The sequence below is a fragment of the Arachis hypogaea genome, chromosome 17, assembly GCF_003086295.3.
Source record: "Arachis hypogaea cultivar Tifrunner chromosome 17, arahy.Tifrunner.gnm2.J5K5, whole genome shotgun sequence".
Lineage (NCBI taxonomy): Eukaryota > Viridiplantae > Streptophyta > Magnoliopsida > Fabales > Fabaceae > Arachis > Arachis hypogaea.
The window spans coordinates 47,661,754-47,675,584 of NC_092052.1; the positions used below are offsets into that span (position 1 = coordinate 47,661,754).

At 37.3% G+C, this 13,831-nt stretch overlaps 1 long non-coding RNA gene across 1 annotated transcript; it reads right to left on the reverse strand.

Annotated features, from left to right (window-relative positions):
• Nucleotides 1-10,641: 10,641 nt before the first annotated feature.
• On the reverse strand, nt 10,642-13,831 carry LOC112767121 (uncharacterized). The gene is made up of 2 exons (XR_011875235.1): nt 13,355-13,831; nt 10,642-12,186 (listed from the first exon to the last, which is right to left on the reverse strand). It is a non-coding gene; the product is annotated as an uncharacterized lncRNA (long non-coding RNA).

Genomic DNA, 13,831 nt, shown 5'->3' on the forward strand with positions numbered 1-13,831 from the left:
CTGAGTAAGTGACACGGCGCGTACAACGCACACGCGTCACCCACGCGTATGCGGGGAGGGCCAAAGTCCAGGTGACGCACAAGCGTCGGTCACGCGTACGCGTGACTACTGGTTGTGCTAAACGCACAATACCAGCACCATGGCAGCACAACTCTCGGCCAAATCACCCATTGACGCCGATTTTTACCCCACGCGTACGCGTGGGTTGGCTTGTGCATGAGGCACCGTTCTTGCGCAACTCCAGCGCAACTCTCTGCCTATTTTCTTATTTTTGCGCACCTGCATACAACGCATACGCGTCATAGACGCTCACGCGTGGGTGCTTTTTTATTTAATATAGAAAGTTAAACTTAAATATACAGAACTGAAAATTAACACTAATATAAATAAAATGAAAAAAATAATAAAAAGGGAAGATCATATCATGGTGGGTTGTCTCCCACCTAGCACTTTTAGTTAAAGCCCTTAAGTTGGATATTTGGTGAACTCCTTGTCATGGCGGCTTGTGCTTGAACTCATCTTGAAATCTCCACCAACGCTTGGACTTCCAATAAGCTCCAACCTCTCTAAGTGAATTCACCAAGCCTTGATGAAGTTTTTCACAAGCTTTGAGCTCCCAAAGTTGATCCTCTAGTATTCCTGGATCCCAAATCTTGTTCCTACACCCGTCTTTGAGTGGATCTTCATTATTCCAACAGGGTAGCAGCAGTTCAAATTCTCAATGAAGTACCAAACTCATCTCTTAGACCTATCTAATTGATCCCCAATCCGACCCTTGCATCTAGCTCTTGAAATCTCAACCTCGATGAACCTTGATTTGCATCTCCAACCACTAAACATCCTTCTCTTACGCTTAATGCCACAAAGTTTCCTAAGTTGGCCATCGGTTTCAAGAATACCATACTCAAGTGGGGCTGTAAAGCGAATAGAGATAAGTCTTACCCACTCAAATGATGTAGTAGATGGCAACCTAGGTAGAGAAGTCACCAACGATCTTAACAGCGCATGTTCAACTCCCGTCCATCCTTTTCGAAGGACTTCTACTTCCACATCATTCTCAGATTCAATCGAAGAAGGATCTTCATATTCAACGAGTTCATTTGTGGATGTGGATTCATCACCAAGAAGACTTGCTCCATGATCATCTTTACCAAGGGAACTTGCTTCTCGATCTACTCCATCCAATTCTGCATAGGGAATATGCCATGGAGGTTGTGCACTAGCCTCTGTGACATCAATTTCAAACTTATTGGAGGAATACTCTACAACGCTAGATTCCCATGGAGGTTTAACATCTACTAAGTCTTTAACCACTTCTTCCTCTTCTTTGACAAGCATAGCTTCTTCCAATTGTTCTAACACAAAGTTGCATTCCTCACTTTCCACCGGATTTTCTAGCTTCTCCTTCATGCTACGTTCTTCATTAGATTCTCCACATGTAGCTATGGGAGTTCTTCGAGTGTCCAAATGTTGGAAGGCTAATCGATTTATTACCTCGCCCAAGGCGGCCGTGAAATTCAGCACATTCCTTTGGAACTCTTGTGTCGTCCTTTGCATCTCTCTTTGCCCTTGAAGAAGAACACCAAGTGTGTCATACATTGAAGATTGGGGTGGATATGAAGGTTCATTGATTGAGAGGAAAGGTTCATGATAAGAGGGTGGTTCATCATAAGAAGGATGTGGCGGTTCAACACTCTCCATCCTTTTCAATTGTTGCACAACACGTTTCAATTCCTTATTCTCAAGTTGAGAGTCTTTAGCCATTAGATCTTCTTGTGTTTCTCGACTTACCGCATGATCCAATTGATGAAGGGTTGCATGAAATTGATCCAGTGTTTTCTTGAGACGATCTCTTGACTCTTGTTCCTCTTGAATAACATAATTAGGAACATATGGCTCGTGGATTGATGGATACGGGGAAGGTGTATATGGAGATGGTGGTTCTTGGGAGTAATTGGGTTGGAATTGAGGTGGTTCCATATATGGTTCATATGGCTCATAAGGTGGTTGGTATGGTGGATAAGGGTTAGAATCATATGAGGGTGTTTGGTAGTACGGAGCTTGTGAGTATGGTGGTTCAAAGCTATGTTGAGGAGGGGGTTCATAGGCATGTGGTGGTGGTTGTTGACAAGTACAATAAGGACTACCACATCTATTAGACTGATATGCATAACGAGTGGAATTATACCTATACGAAACCGGAGGAGGTTGTTGCCAAAAGGATTGATCAAATCCTTGTGGCTCCTCCCATCTTTGATTGTTCCAACCTTGATGCATGTTATCATTATAGCTTCCATTCCCTACAACATAATTTGAACCAAACTCGTAGCCAAAGGGTGAGAATTCATAGTAGCAAGTGAAAACAAAAACTAATAAGAATTAATGAAAATAAACTCCTAAAAATAGAAACACTAACAAAGAAATGAAAAAGCAAAATTATTCACAATATTCACAATAACCAATAATAAGGCACAAGTTTGTGATTCCCCAGCAATGGTGCCATTTTGATGAACGGAGTTTTGTGTGGACTAGAATTTTACAATAAATTCTCGTCGCAAGTATAGTTTCTAAACCAACAATAATCCTTTCATACAAAAATTTGGTTGTCACAAGTAACAAACCCCTAAAAAATAATAACTGAAGTATTCAAACCTCGAGTCATTTCTCAAAGAAATTGCAGGGAAGTGTATTTATTATTAGTTATGAGATTGTATCTTTTGGGGTTTTGAATAAGAGAACAGGAAAAGTAAATTACAAAGGAAATCAAATGACAAAAAGTGGTCTTGGCAAGGTTTGGGGGTCAAGGATCTCTATCCTTATCACTAACCACAACATGATAATTGCAAGGATCAATCCCATTAAATCATCCTCTAACTTAGTAAAGAAAAGTCAAATGAGCTATATCAATCCAAGTCCATAAGTCCCAGCTCTCTACTAATTCAATTAGTGAGAACTAGAGTTAATGGCTCCAATCATCAATTACTTGGATATTAGTAACTCAAGAGTTCCTAAGTTACCATCCCAAGCCAAGAACATAAAAGTCTAAATTAAAATCCTCCCAAGCATTTCATCAAACACTTGGAAGGCACAAAATAAAAACATAGAAAATTAATAAGAGAATATTAAATCTAAGCAACCAATTGCAAACATCAATGAAAACAAATAAAGGAAGAAGCAATATACATAAAATACCTCAAATTGCATTAATAAGGAAATTGAATCTAACATTGAAAATCCATAAACTAAATTGGGAAAATAGAGGAATCAACAAGAGGAATAGATAAACCAAAGTACTAGAATAAATGAGAGTATAAGAGAACTAAATTAAAGAAACATTGAACCTGAAATTGAGAAGAAATAAATCTAAAACTAAGATAAATCCTAAATCCTAGAGAGAGGAGAGATCCTCTCTCTCTAGAAAACTACATCTAAACCTAACTAATCTGAATGAAGTCTGAATGAATGATTCTACTCCACTCCCAGCCTCTAATATATGTTTTTGGGCTTGAAACTGGGCTAAAATTAGCCCAGAAATTGCCCCCAACAATTTCTTATACGTACAGCACGTGGCTCCATCACGCGTACACGTCGCCCACGCGTACGCGTCGCTTGTCTGCCACTCTATCCACGCATACGCATCATGCACGCGTACGCATCGCCTAATCAGCAAGGAAACTTTGGCAAATTGTATATCATTGCGAAGCCCCGGATGTTAGCTTTCCAACGCAACTAAAGCTGTTTCATTTGGACCTCTGTAGCTCAAGTTATGTCTGATTTAGTACAAAGAGGTCAGGCTTGACAGCTTTGCAATTCCTTCAATTTCTTGTATTCCTTCCACTTTTGCATGCTTCTTTTCCATCCTCTAGGCCATTTTTGCCCTATAAACCCTGAAAACACTCAGCAAACATATCACGGCATCGAATGGTAATAAGGCCAAAGAAGCATGTTTTCAATCGTAGCACAAAATTAGGAAGGAAAATGTAAAACATGCGGTTTCTATGAATAAATGTGAGAATAATGGGTAAAATCTACTGAATTAAGCACAAGATAAACCGTAAAATAGCGGTTTATCAATATGCTATAGTGTAAGGAGCGTTACCATCGCGCTATGCAAACGCGGCACCTACGGCGTGATTCGAGGCGTCGCACATGATCTCAAAATGTTGATTCCAATTTGGGCCTCGCACAATAGGGGCTGTGGTTAGCGCTTCCTTCAACTTTTCAAAAGTATTTTTGCAATCTTCATCAAAATGAAATTCCACATCCTTTTGCAGTAGGCGGGAGAGAGGTAAGGCAACTTTGCTAAAATCTTTGATGAACCGACGATAAAAGCCTGCATGACCAAGGAAGGAATGGATCTCCCTCACCGAGGAGGGGTAAGGTAAACTCGAAATGACATCGATCTTAGCCGGGTGATGATATGTCATCATGTCATGTTTTTCTATGCTTTTTCATACAAGAAATTGATGATTAGTGCTTAAATATTGCATTTTTTGTGCTTAAATTGTATATTTCTTTGATCTTTTGATTTTATAAATTTTGTAGGAAATGAGTGAAAAAAGAAGCAAAAAAGCACAAATTAAACTCAAAAAGAGAAAAAAAATTTGGGACACACTTTGAAGTTTGAGCACACTTTGAAACCTTAGGCCACGCTTTTAAAAACGTGGCTCATGACCATGAAGCCATGGCATGCATTTATGCCTTATGCATGCATGAATTAAAAACTAAAGCATGCATTTAATGGATGAAATGCATGAGCTTCACGTTAATTGGCATTACAAAGCCAATTAATGCATGCATAAAGCATTAAATCATTTATGCCAAATAAAGGAATGCTACGGCATTACTAAAGGAACCAATGAAAGCATGCATGGAACTTAATTACTAATGCCAATAAATGAATGAATGAAATGCATGCATTATTAATTAAAGCCAATGGAAGAATGCATGTAAATTACAAAAACACTAATGCATTGGCTTTATTAATAAAAGTAAAGCATGCATTTAATTAATACCATCATTGGCATTATTTGAAAATAAATGGAATAAGATGCTTAAAGCAATGAACACTAGCGTTCATTAATGTAACGGAGCGCTCATCCAAGGAAGAAAGGGGGCGCTACGTTAATTTCATTCACTTTTTCATGACTTTAAGCAAGGCTAAGCAAGGAAGCAAGGACGCTACGTTGAAAGATTCAACTGAGCGCCATGAGAAAAATTGCTAGCCAAAAAGGAAGCAGCCAAGGTTTGAACTAAGCACATGGAGGAAAACAAGGCGCGCTACACCAAGCAATGAAGGAGCCAAGGTTCAAAAGTGGGAGCCTCAAATCCAAGCAAAGGGCGTTCCGTTTTCTTACCTCACTGAGCACTACCATGCACAAGGAAATGGGCTTGGCACGAGACAAAAATTGGAAGGCACACAAAGCCATTGAGCGCTGCGTTCAAATCACCAACGGAGCGCTATGAACAAGGCTTGGTTCGACGAGCCTGGGACAAGGCAAGGGAGGGCGACGTTTCCTTACTTAACTGAGCGCTCCATTGGAGCATGCCTCCACCCAAAATTGAACCAAGCAACCCTGACCCATGCCACTTGAACCAAGCCATCCGGATCTACTCCTCTTCAAATCCAAAGCAAGCAAAGCCCATTATCATCACTCAAAGGCACAAGAGATAGTTAGAATAGGAATTTCATTTAATTGTAATTTATTTTTAATTTCAATTTCATTTTAATTTTGTAAAAGCCTATAAAAAGGCATCTGTTCCATTTTAGAAAGGAGGCTGGCTCCAATAGAGAGCAGTAGGAGTAAGAGTAGAATAGAGAGCTCTCTTTTAATTTTTCTTGTTGAATTTGAAGAATTGAAAATCAGATCTAAGTTTTGTTTTCTGTTTCATTTTCTCTCCTCTGAACTTTCTCTTCTGTTTTGATCGAGAGAGCAATTGAGCTCTTGGCTTTCTTTCTGTTTTTGCTATTCCATGAAAATTGTTGATTTCTCTTAAGGATTTCAGAATTGATCTAAGTCTTCTTGCTGCTTTTGATTCTTCTGCACTTCTACATTTCTATTTTGGTACTGAATTGATCTGAGAGCTCTCTAGTTTACTGCACTTCACGTTTTTCAGTTCTGTTTTAATTCCCAACACCCAATTCCTTTTACTTTTCATGAAATTTAATTCCTCTGTAATTGTTCTAAGTTCTGCGTACTGCTTTCTTTAAATTCCCTACACCCAATCCCATTTACATTTGATGCATTTTACGTTTCTTGCTCTTTAAGATTCAGTCAATTTACTTTCTGCACTTTACCATTCCTGCAATTTACTTTCTGTTAGTCACTTTTCACTCAATTCATCAATGTTAGCTTGACTAGACTAATCACCCACTAAAGTTGCTTGATCCATCAATCCCTGTGGGATCGACCTCACTCTTGTGAGTAATTACTACTTGATGTGACCCGGTACACTTGCCGGTGAGTTTTGGTGTGGGAATCCAATTTCCACCCATCACCGGGTCGACAGAGATTCTGTCTTTAGATACAATATGGCCCAATACTATACCTTTCTTCACCATGAAGTGGCACTTTTCAAAATTTAAAACAAGGTTAGTATTGGTACATTGCTCTAGTACCCCAGCTAAGTTCCCTAAACAAGCATCAAAGGAGCTACCATACACAATGAAATCGTCCATGAAGACTTCCATGCAATCCTCCAAGAGATCTGAGAAAACACTTGTCATGCACCTTTGAAACGTTACCAGTGCGTTGCATAAGCCAAACGGTATTCTCTTATACGCAAACGTTCCAAAGGGGCAAGTAAAAGTAGTTTTCTCCTGATCCTCAGGAGCTATGTGAATTTGAAAGTACCCTGTGTATCCATCTAAAAAACAGTAATGGGATTTACCTACCAAGCGATCTAACATTTGGTCAATGAACGGCAACGGTTAATGGTCCTTCCGCGTTGCTTGATTCAGCCGGCGGTAATCAATGCACACTTGCCAAGTATTCTGGACTCGGGTGGCCACAAGCTCTCCACTCTCCATTTTCACCATTGTTACTTCGGACTTCTTCGGCACTACTTGGACCGGACTTACCCATTCACTGTCTAAAATGGGGTAAATGATGTCCGCTTCCAAGAGGCGAGTTACTTCCTTCTTGACTACGTCAAGGATTGTGGGATTTAGCCGTCTTTGCGGTTGTCAGATCGACTTAGCACCTTCTTCCAAGAAAATCCGATGAAGGCACACTTGAAGGCTTATTCCCACAATGTCACTTAGGCTCCATCCAATCACCTTCTTATATTTCCGAATAATCTCAAGGAGTTGTTGCTCCTCTTGATCAGAAAGATCAATTGCCACTATCACCGGAAATTTATGTTCCTCGTCAAGAAATGCATATTTGACATGGGGAGGTAGTGGTTTCAAATCTTTCCTTGCTTCTTGGTGGGGTAGCTTATCCTCTTGGTTATGGGGACTTGGTGAGGCACTTTCATCTTCTTCATCCTCAAGGTCTCCTGCTTGTGAACTTTTTTCATCACTTAGATCTTTTTGGAGCTCATGGTGTCTACCTACCTCAAGTTCCTCCTCTCACCCATCTTCGATGAAATTCTTGCCCTCATCGATAGAGTCCTTCTTCGAAAGAGTGGATTGAGAGTTTGTCTCATCAAGTGGCTCGCTTTATTTTGGAGTTATAGCACCAATGCTAGACTTCAGGATTGATGGTTGTGGCAAGGGTGGAGGAGCAAGGTTGCTAGAGGTAGAGTGAGAGGGTGCTAGACGTGACAAAGTCTCGGCAAGAGTTGCCATGCAATTCTCTTGCTTTCTTTGAAATTCCCTCTGCTCTTGGATGAGGGCTTGAAAGCTAGGCTCCCCATAAGGGGAGTTGATGGGGATGGGATGGTGGTGAAAGCTAGGTTGTCCCAAATGTGGTGGTGGGTAGGTTGGTGGAGAGGAAATTGGTGGTGGAAAAGGTAAAGGGGCTTGAGGGTATGATGATTGTGTCTCATGTAGAGGGTATGGAGGATGAACATATGGATAGACAAAATTGTAATGAGGACGTGTTCCATTAGGTGTGAGAAGTTGATAGACATTAGGATCATAGGGCCCTTGCAAAGGTCCTTGTAGCCAAGAATTGATTGCTTGTGACCCTTCCTCGAATTGACCTCCCATACCTCGAGGTGAACCAACTTTGAAATTGCCACCCCCTACAACATGATAACAACTAGACTCCAAGCCAAAAGGGTGACAATTCATGATGAATAGGGAAAGATAAAACGCAATGATATCAATAAGATCAATAGACAAATGAGTATATATGTTCTAATTATATCTACTTACCTAGGACTAGACAAACAAAAATGTTAGTTGCTATCACTACTAAGATAGAGGTGCCTCCTACCAATTAGTGCCAAGTAGCAAACCAAAAATCAAGTATTTACACTATCCACATATTTACAACAACCAAAATTATAGCAGTCATTGCACTTAAAGTGTGTTGCCCGACAACGGCGCCAAAATTTGATAACGAGAGGAATTGTTGTTGATCTAGAGTCAATAAAAAACAAGCATCAATCCATTGGTAGCATAGTCCAAACTAACAACAACTCTCCCGATCAAATTGTTTAATTCAAAGGAGGTGTCACAATTCAAAACCAATTCAAAACCGAGAGTATTTGACTCCCGGGTTGTCTCCCAAGGAACACTTGAGAACAATGAGTGCACAATTCTAGTTGTAGTGATCAAGGAGTTTTCAATGAAGAAATGAACATATAAAGCAATAAAAGAGCATGCAAAATTTTAATGATTGAACTAATGAAGAAATTAAAGAACCGACTATGCAATATGAACAAGTAAAGTATAAAAGAGATTAACATAAATGTGTATACAAGATTGAAAACATAAAAAGAGTCTTGGCTTTGAGTGAGATAAGGGTCCTTTCCTTGTTGGAACCACAACTATAACAATTATGATGGATTAGTCTCACTTGATTAACCCTCACATCGGAAAGTAAGTTAAATGAGCATAAGTGTTCTTAACCCACAAATCCTAAATTACTTGCTAATTGCCTTAGCAACAAATTAGCGTTAGTGGGAACAAGAACAATTAACAACCCAAGAATTGACACTAAATGTTGGACATTCCAACTCTAGAAACCCAATTGCTCACTTTTTCCAAGCCAAGAGTAAAAAATTTAGCCTAAAATCATGGTTGATATTTTGTCAAATACTTGGTAGGCAAAAACTTTAAACATGGGAAAAATGAGAAAAGGCTTGAAACTAAAAGCAACAATTGATCTCAATCAACAAGAATAACACAAAAAAGCATGGAACAAACATCAAACATCAAATTCATCAACAAGAAATTGAAATTGCAAGAGAGAAGTGAAATTGAACTATAACTTGAATTATAAGAAAGAGTAAGAACAATGTAACTATAAAGAGTAATAACAAAGAGATACTTACAATGGAAGCTAGCAAAATCCAAGATCAAAAATGGAAATGGCACTTGAATGTAAAATCCCAATATAAACCCTAATAGAGATGATAAAAAATTTAGAGAAAACTAAACTAAAAGCTTCCTACTACTACACCTAAACTATACTAATGATATGCTATGTTATGGTCTTCATTTCCCTTCGAATATGAGCTAAAAGACTTTAGAAATGGGCCTCCAAAGCCTCAAAATCGTGAGTCACGTGCCATTTTAATGAAGGCATGTGCGGACACCTGTGCGGACGCACAGACTTGTGCGTCCGCACACTCTACGACAATCTCTTCCTGTGCGTACGCACAAGTAGTTGTGAGCATGCACACTAGGCGATGCTTGAATGGACGCGAGATGCGCTCGAAACGATGCACGCGCTATGATTGGGGGCCTGTGCGTACGCACACAGGTCTGTGCGTACACACACGTCTCTGAGCTCATCTCCTTTGATTCTTCATGTTTCCTCCACTTTGCATGATCTTCTTCCATTTTCTCCAAACACTACTAGAAATAGGGCTTTTTCGGACGAATTTTGAGACGAAATTGAAATAAATTTCGAACAAATTAGAGACAAATTTTTTTTTTCAAACAAAATTGGGACGAAATTTTTTTGTCCCAAAAAGCCTTGTTGCTAATTTAAATTTTGTCTGAAATTTCGTCCGAAATTTTTTTCAGACGATTTTGTGACAGATTTCGAATAGGCATTTATCTGCTAGATTTCTAACTATTATAATGTATTTTAGACGAATTTCAGACAGATTAGCCAACATAAAAATAACGTATTTCAAACAAATTTCAAACATAAAAATATTAATTTTTAGACAAATTTCAAACAAAAAATATACTTTATTTCAGACAAATTTCTAACGAATTTCGACAAATATAACAAATTTTTTTCGAACAAATTTTAGACAAATCAAATATTTCTTTTCAATTAAATTTCAGACAAAATAAAAAATTATTTTCGCACAAATTTTCTACAAATTTAATATAATATTTTAAATAATTTTCATACAAAATAATTTGCTATTTAATATATAAATATTTTAGAAAATAAATTGTATTCGATCTAATTTTTATATTAAGAGCATCATAATCATTTTTTTCATATTACATCATCGAAATTATAAACATATAATAAAATCATAAAAAAGTTAATTACCATAAAAGAGTTAAAAAAATATTTATTATTAAAATACTTTTGTCCATAAATGTAATCAAATTAAAATAAAAAAAAATACTTAAACTAAAACAAAGAAAGCCTTTAAAAAGGTCAAATATCATGAATATAATAAAATGTACTAACTAATTCACCTAAAAATTCCTTAATCTAAATCAGAAAAAACATATACTCCTGACATCAATCACTTATGTTATCATCCTCATCATCATTAGAGCCTGTCCCAAGCTCATCTTCTGCAGGATCAGACAAGGTTGAAGGAAGCGGGAGATTCAACTTTTTATACAAAGCATGAATTGTCTTTTTAGTATAACCAATTCTTTTCTGTTGAACCTTTAGTTGACGTCCTTGATCTTTTAACTTGTGCTCAGCATCATTCAACTTAACCTTTTGCTCTAACCACTAGAGAATACATAAATCAAAACAAAATATTAAATTCAAAGACATTGGCAAATGATAGAAAAAGAAAAGTGTTAATAGAGTTGAAGGAAAACTATTAACAGTGTTAATAGGATCAAGAGTTTGTATTGAATCAACAACCATAGCATGAGGGGAAAAAAGCTGAGCTTTCTTCAATATATATTGAAAACTAAATTAAGATAAAAAAGCATACAAGTATCTAGACTTCACCATACAGTTCTCGCAAGTTAAGGCTATTACATGAAATAATTGCTTAATAGGACCCAGACAATAACTTCTATAAAAATCCATGTATAAAACAGAAAATAATATAGCAAGAAGAATGCTAGCAGCCAAATTAATCAGAGGAAATCCATATTTCCACCTCAATATCAATACTTGAATATAAATATATATCTGATTTAACCCTAAGGCGTTCTGCTCTGTTACCAATTTGCTCAAGGCTCTGTCACATGACACAAAACAAAATAAATGCAATCAAATTAGAGAAGGTTAACTGACTCTAAACCCAAAACAACAAAATACAAAATGCTAGATGAGTACTAGTTAAACAAGATTCTTTAATTTCAGAGCAAACTATTCACCATTTCTTTCTTTCTATTTTCTCTATCCCACATGATTTATATATACACATAGAAACTATAGTTACAAGCTTACATACATGGCAAACAATAATGCTGACACTTAAATTTAACTTGAAGATATTCTTATTTTTAGCATAGTAATACAAGCACCAACGGTTATTGGGGGAAAAATAAAAAAAGAAAAAAGAAGATAGTTGAATTTGGAGAGAAAGTTATGTTGTGATATATATTATTTTCAGAGCAAGCACAATTAAACTTGATGATACACAATCTGCAACACAGGAATAGATTCACAAGAACAGATTCACAACAAGTCAATTCTAGTTTTTTTTTTTTTTCGGTAAAAATATTGGATCCTAACATATTCCTAAATTTAATATGCCAAAATTTAAACTTTCATTTTCACATCTGCAACACAAGAACAGATTCACAGCCAGGGAACCAAAATAATAGCCCTTATCATAAGAACAGAGAAACAGAGGGAAGAAATAGTTACCTCGTACTATTCATGGTGAGGATTGAGCGCCGATTGACTACATGGAAATTAAGCATTCAGAGAATATAATGCTAGCTAATAATGAAAATTAGTAATTCTTGAATTTGGATTCCATAGATAATATTAATTTATACACTCATATATTCATGTATATATAAGTCTTATTGTGCACATACCTTTAGAAGATATGAATAGTGATCTACTTTAAAAATCCGTAAGATAACAAATGATAAGTATATGTCTGGTTTAACATTGTTGATTACTTCAGCTTAATTTGGCAACAAAATTACAATAAATGATGAATAATTGAATATACTAAAATTATATGGTAATTAAAGTTAATTAAAAAAAAAAGAATATTTCCTGTTGCTATGATCTTGATCCACACTACACCACACCACAATATACATCTACTCCATGCATTTGAATTACAACTATTTTACAGTAAGCTTATTAATGTGAGGCGTGTCATTGAACCCATGATTCAAACATGGTGTTCACTGTTAAACAAACAGAATTCTGACATCATTGATAAAATTCACAATTCTAATTCAAATTGTAGCTGTGTTACGACTGTAAATATATTGTCACAATTATAATCATTTTAATTGTGGGTATTTCCATTTTTGTGATATGCATTGTGATTGTTATGGGTTTTTTCACTATTGCCCTGGGTTATGGCTTAATGCGGCTAATGTTACCATCTTTCCCCCAATTATTCAACCATTAGCATTCAGACTCCATATATATAATTCTAAATTTAATTAATCCAATTTGACCTTGCTAAACTTTCATACATATGAAAAATTTTAGAATGAACAAATAATGACTAAAATTGTGATGAATACTAAAATGAAGACAATGAAATGTTACTGCAAAAAGTGTAAATATAAACAAGAAAAAGAATTTAAATGGTGAAAGATTTAAAAGAATGTATATACGAATGGAAATAATGACTAAGATGGTGATAGAAAAGGAGAAACAAGAATGAAATAAAAGACATCCAATAGATGCAAAACAGAAGAGAGTATCATTCATATCCAAAGAGTTAAGAACAAACCCTAAATTTTTTAATAGGACTCTAATTTTATCCTTAGAAAGACCAAAGGGCCATTGATAAAACTCCAAGCCATAGTCTGATAATGAGAACCATCATTAACAAGCAAATTGACAAAGAAACAAACAAGAATCACATCACTACTCACAAAAAATTGGGACTTGACAGAGATCGCACAAAGACGCAAAGGGGCAAGGATTAGAGGCTGGTGGCGGTGCGAGGTCCGAGACCGGAGGAGGCGGCCACATGCACGAGGCAGAGCAGTGTGAGCGGGTGAGAGCTATTACCTGTGAACGCGAATCACGAGGGTGGTGGTCGCCTGAGTTGCGAGGTCGGAGGTTGGCTGGAGTGCGACCCGGAAGATCATAAGCGCCGCGGCGGCCACAAGGCAGAGCAGGTGAGCGAGTTAGGGCTCTGTAATCTGTGAGCGTGAAGAACGAGAGAGGGTAGAGGTCGCCTGAGTTGCAAGGGCGGAGGTTGGCTGGAGTGCGACCCGGAAGATTGATGGTGGTCACAGGTAGGAGAGCAGTGTGGGTGAGTGAAGGCTCTCTGTAAACCATAAGGAGGCAGAGCAGTTTTGAAAAAGGAGATAAAAATTGAAACCAAAAGGCGCGTTGGAATAAAA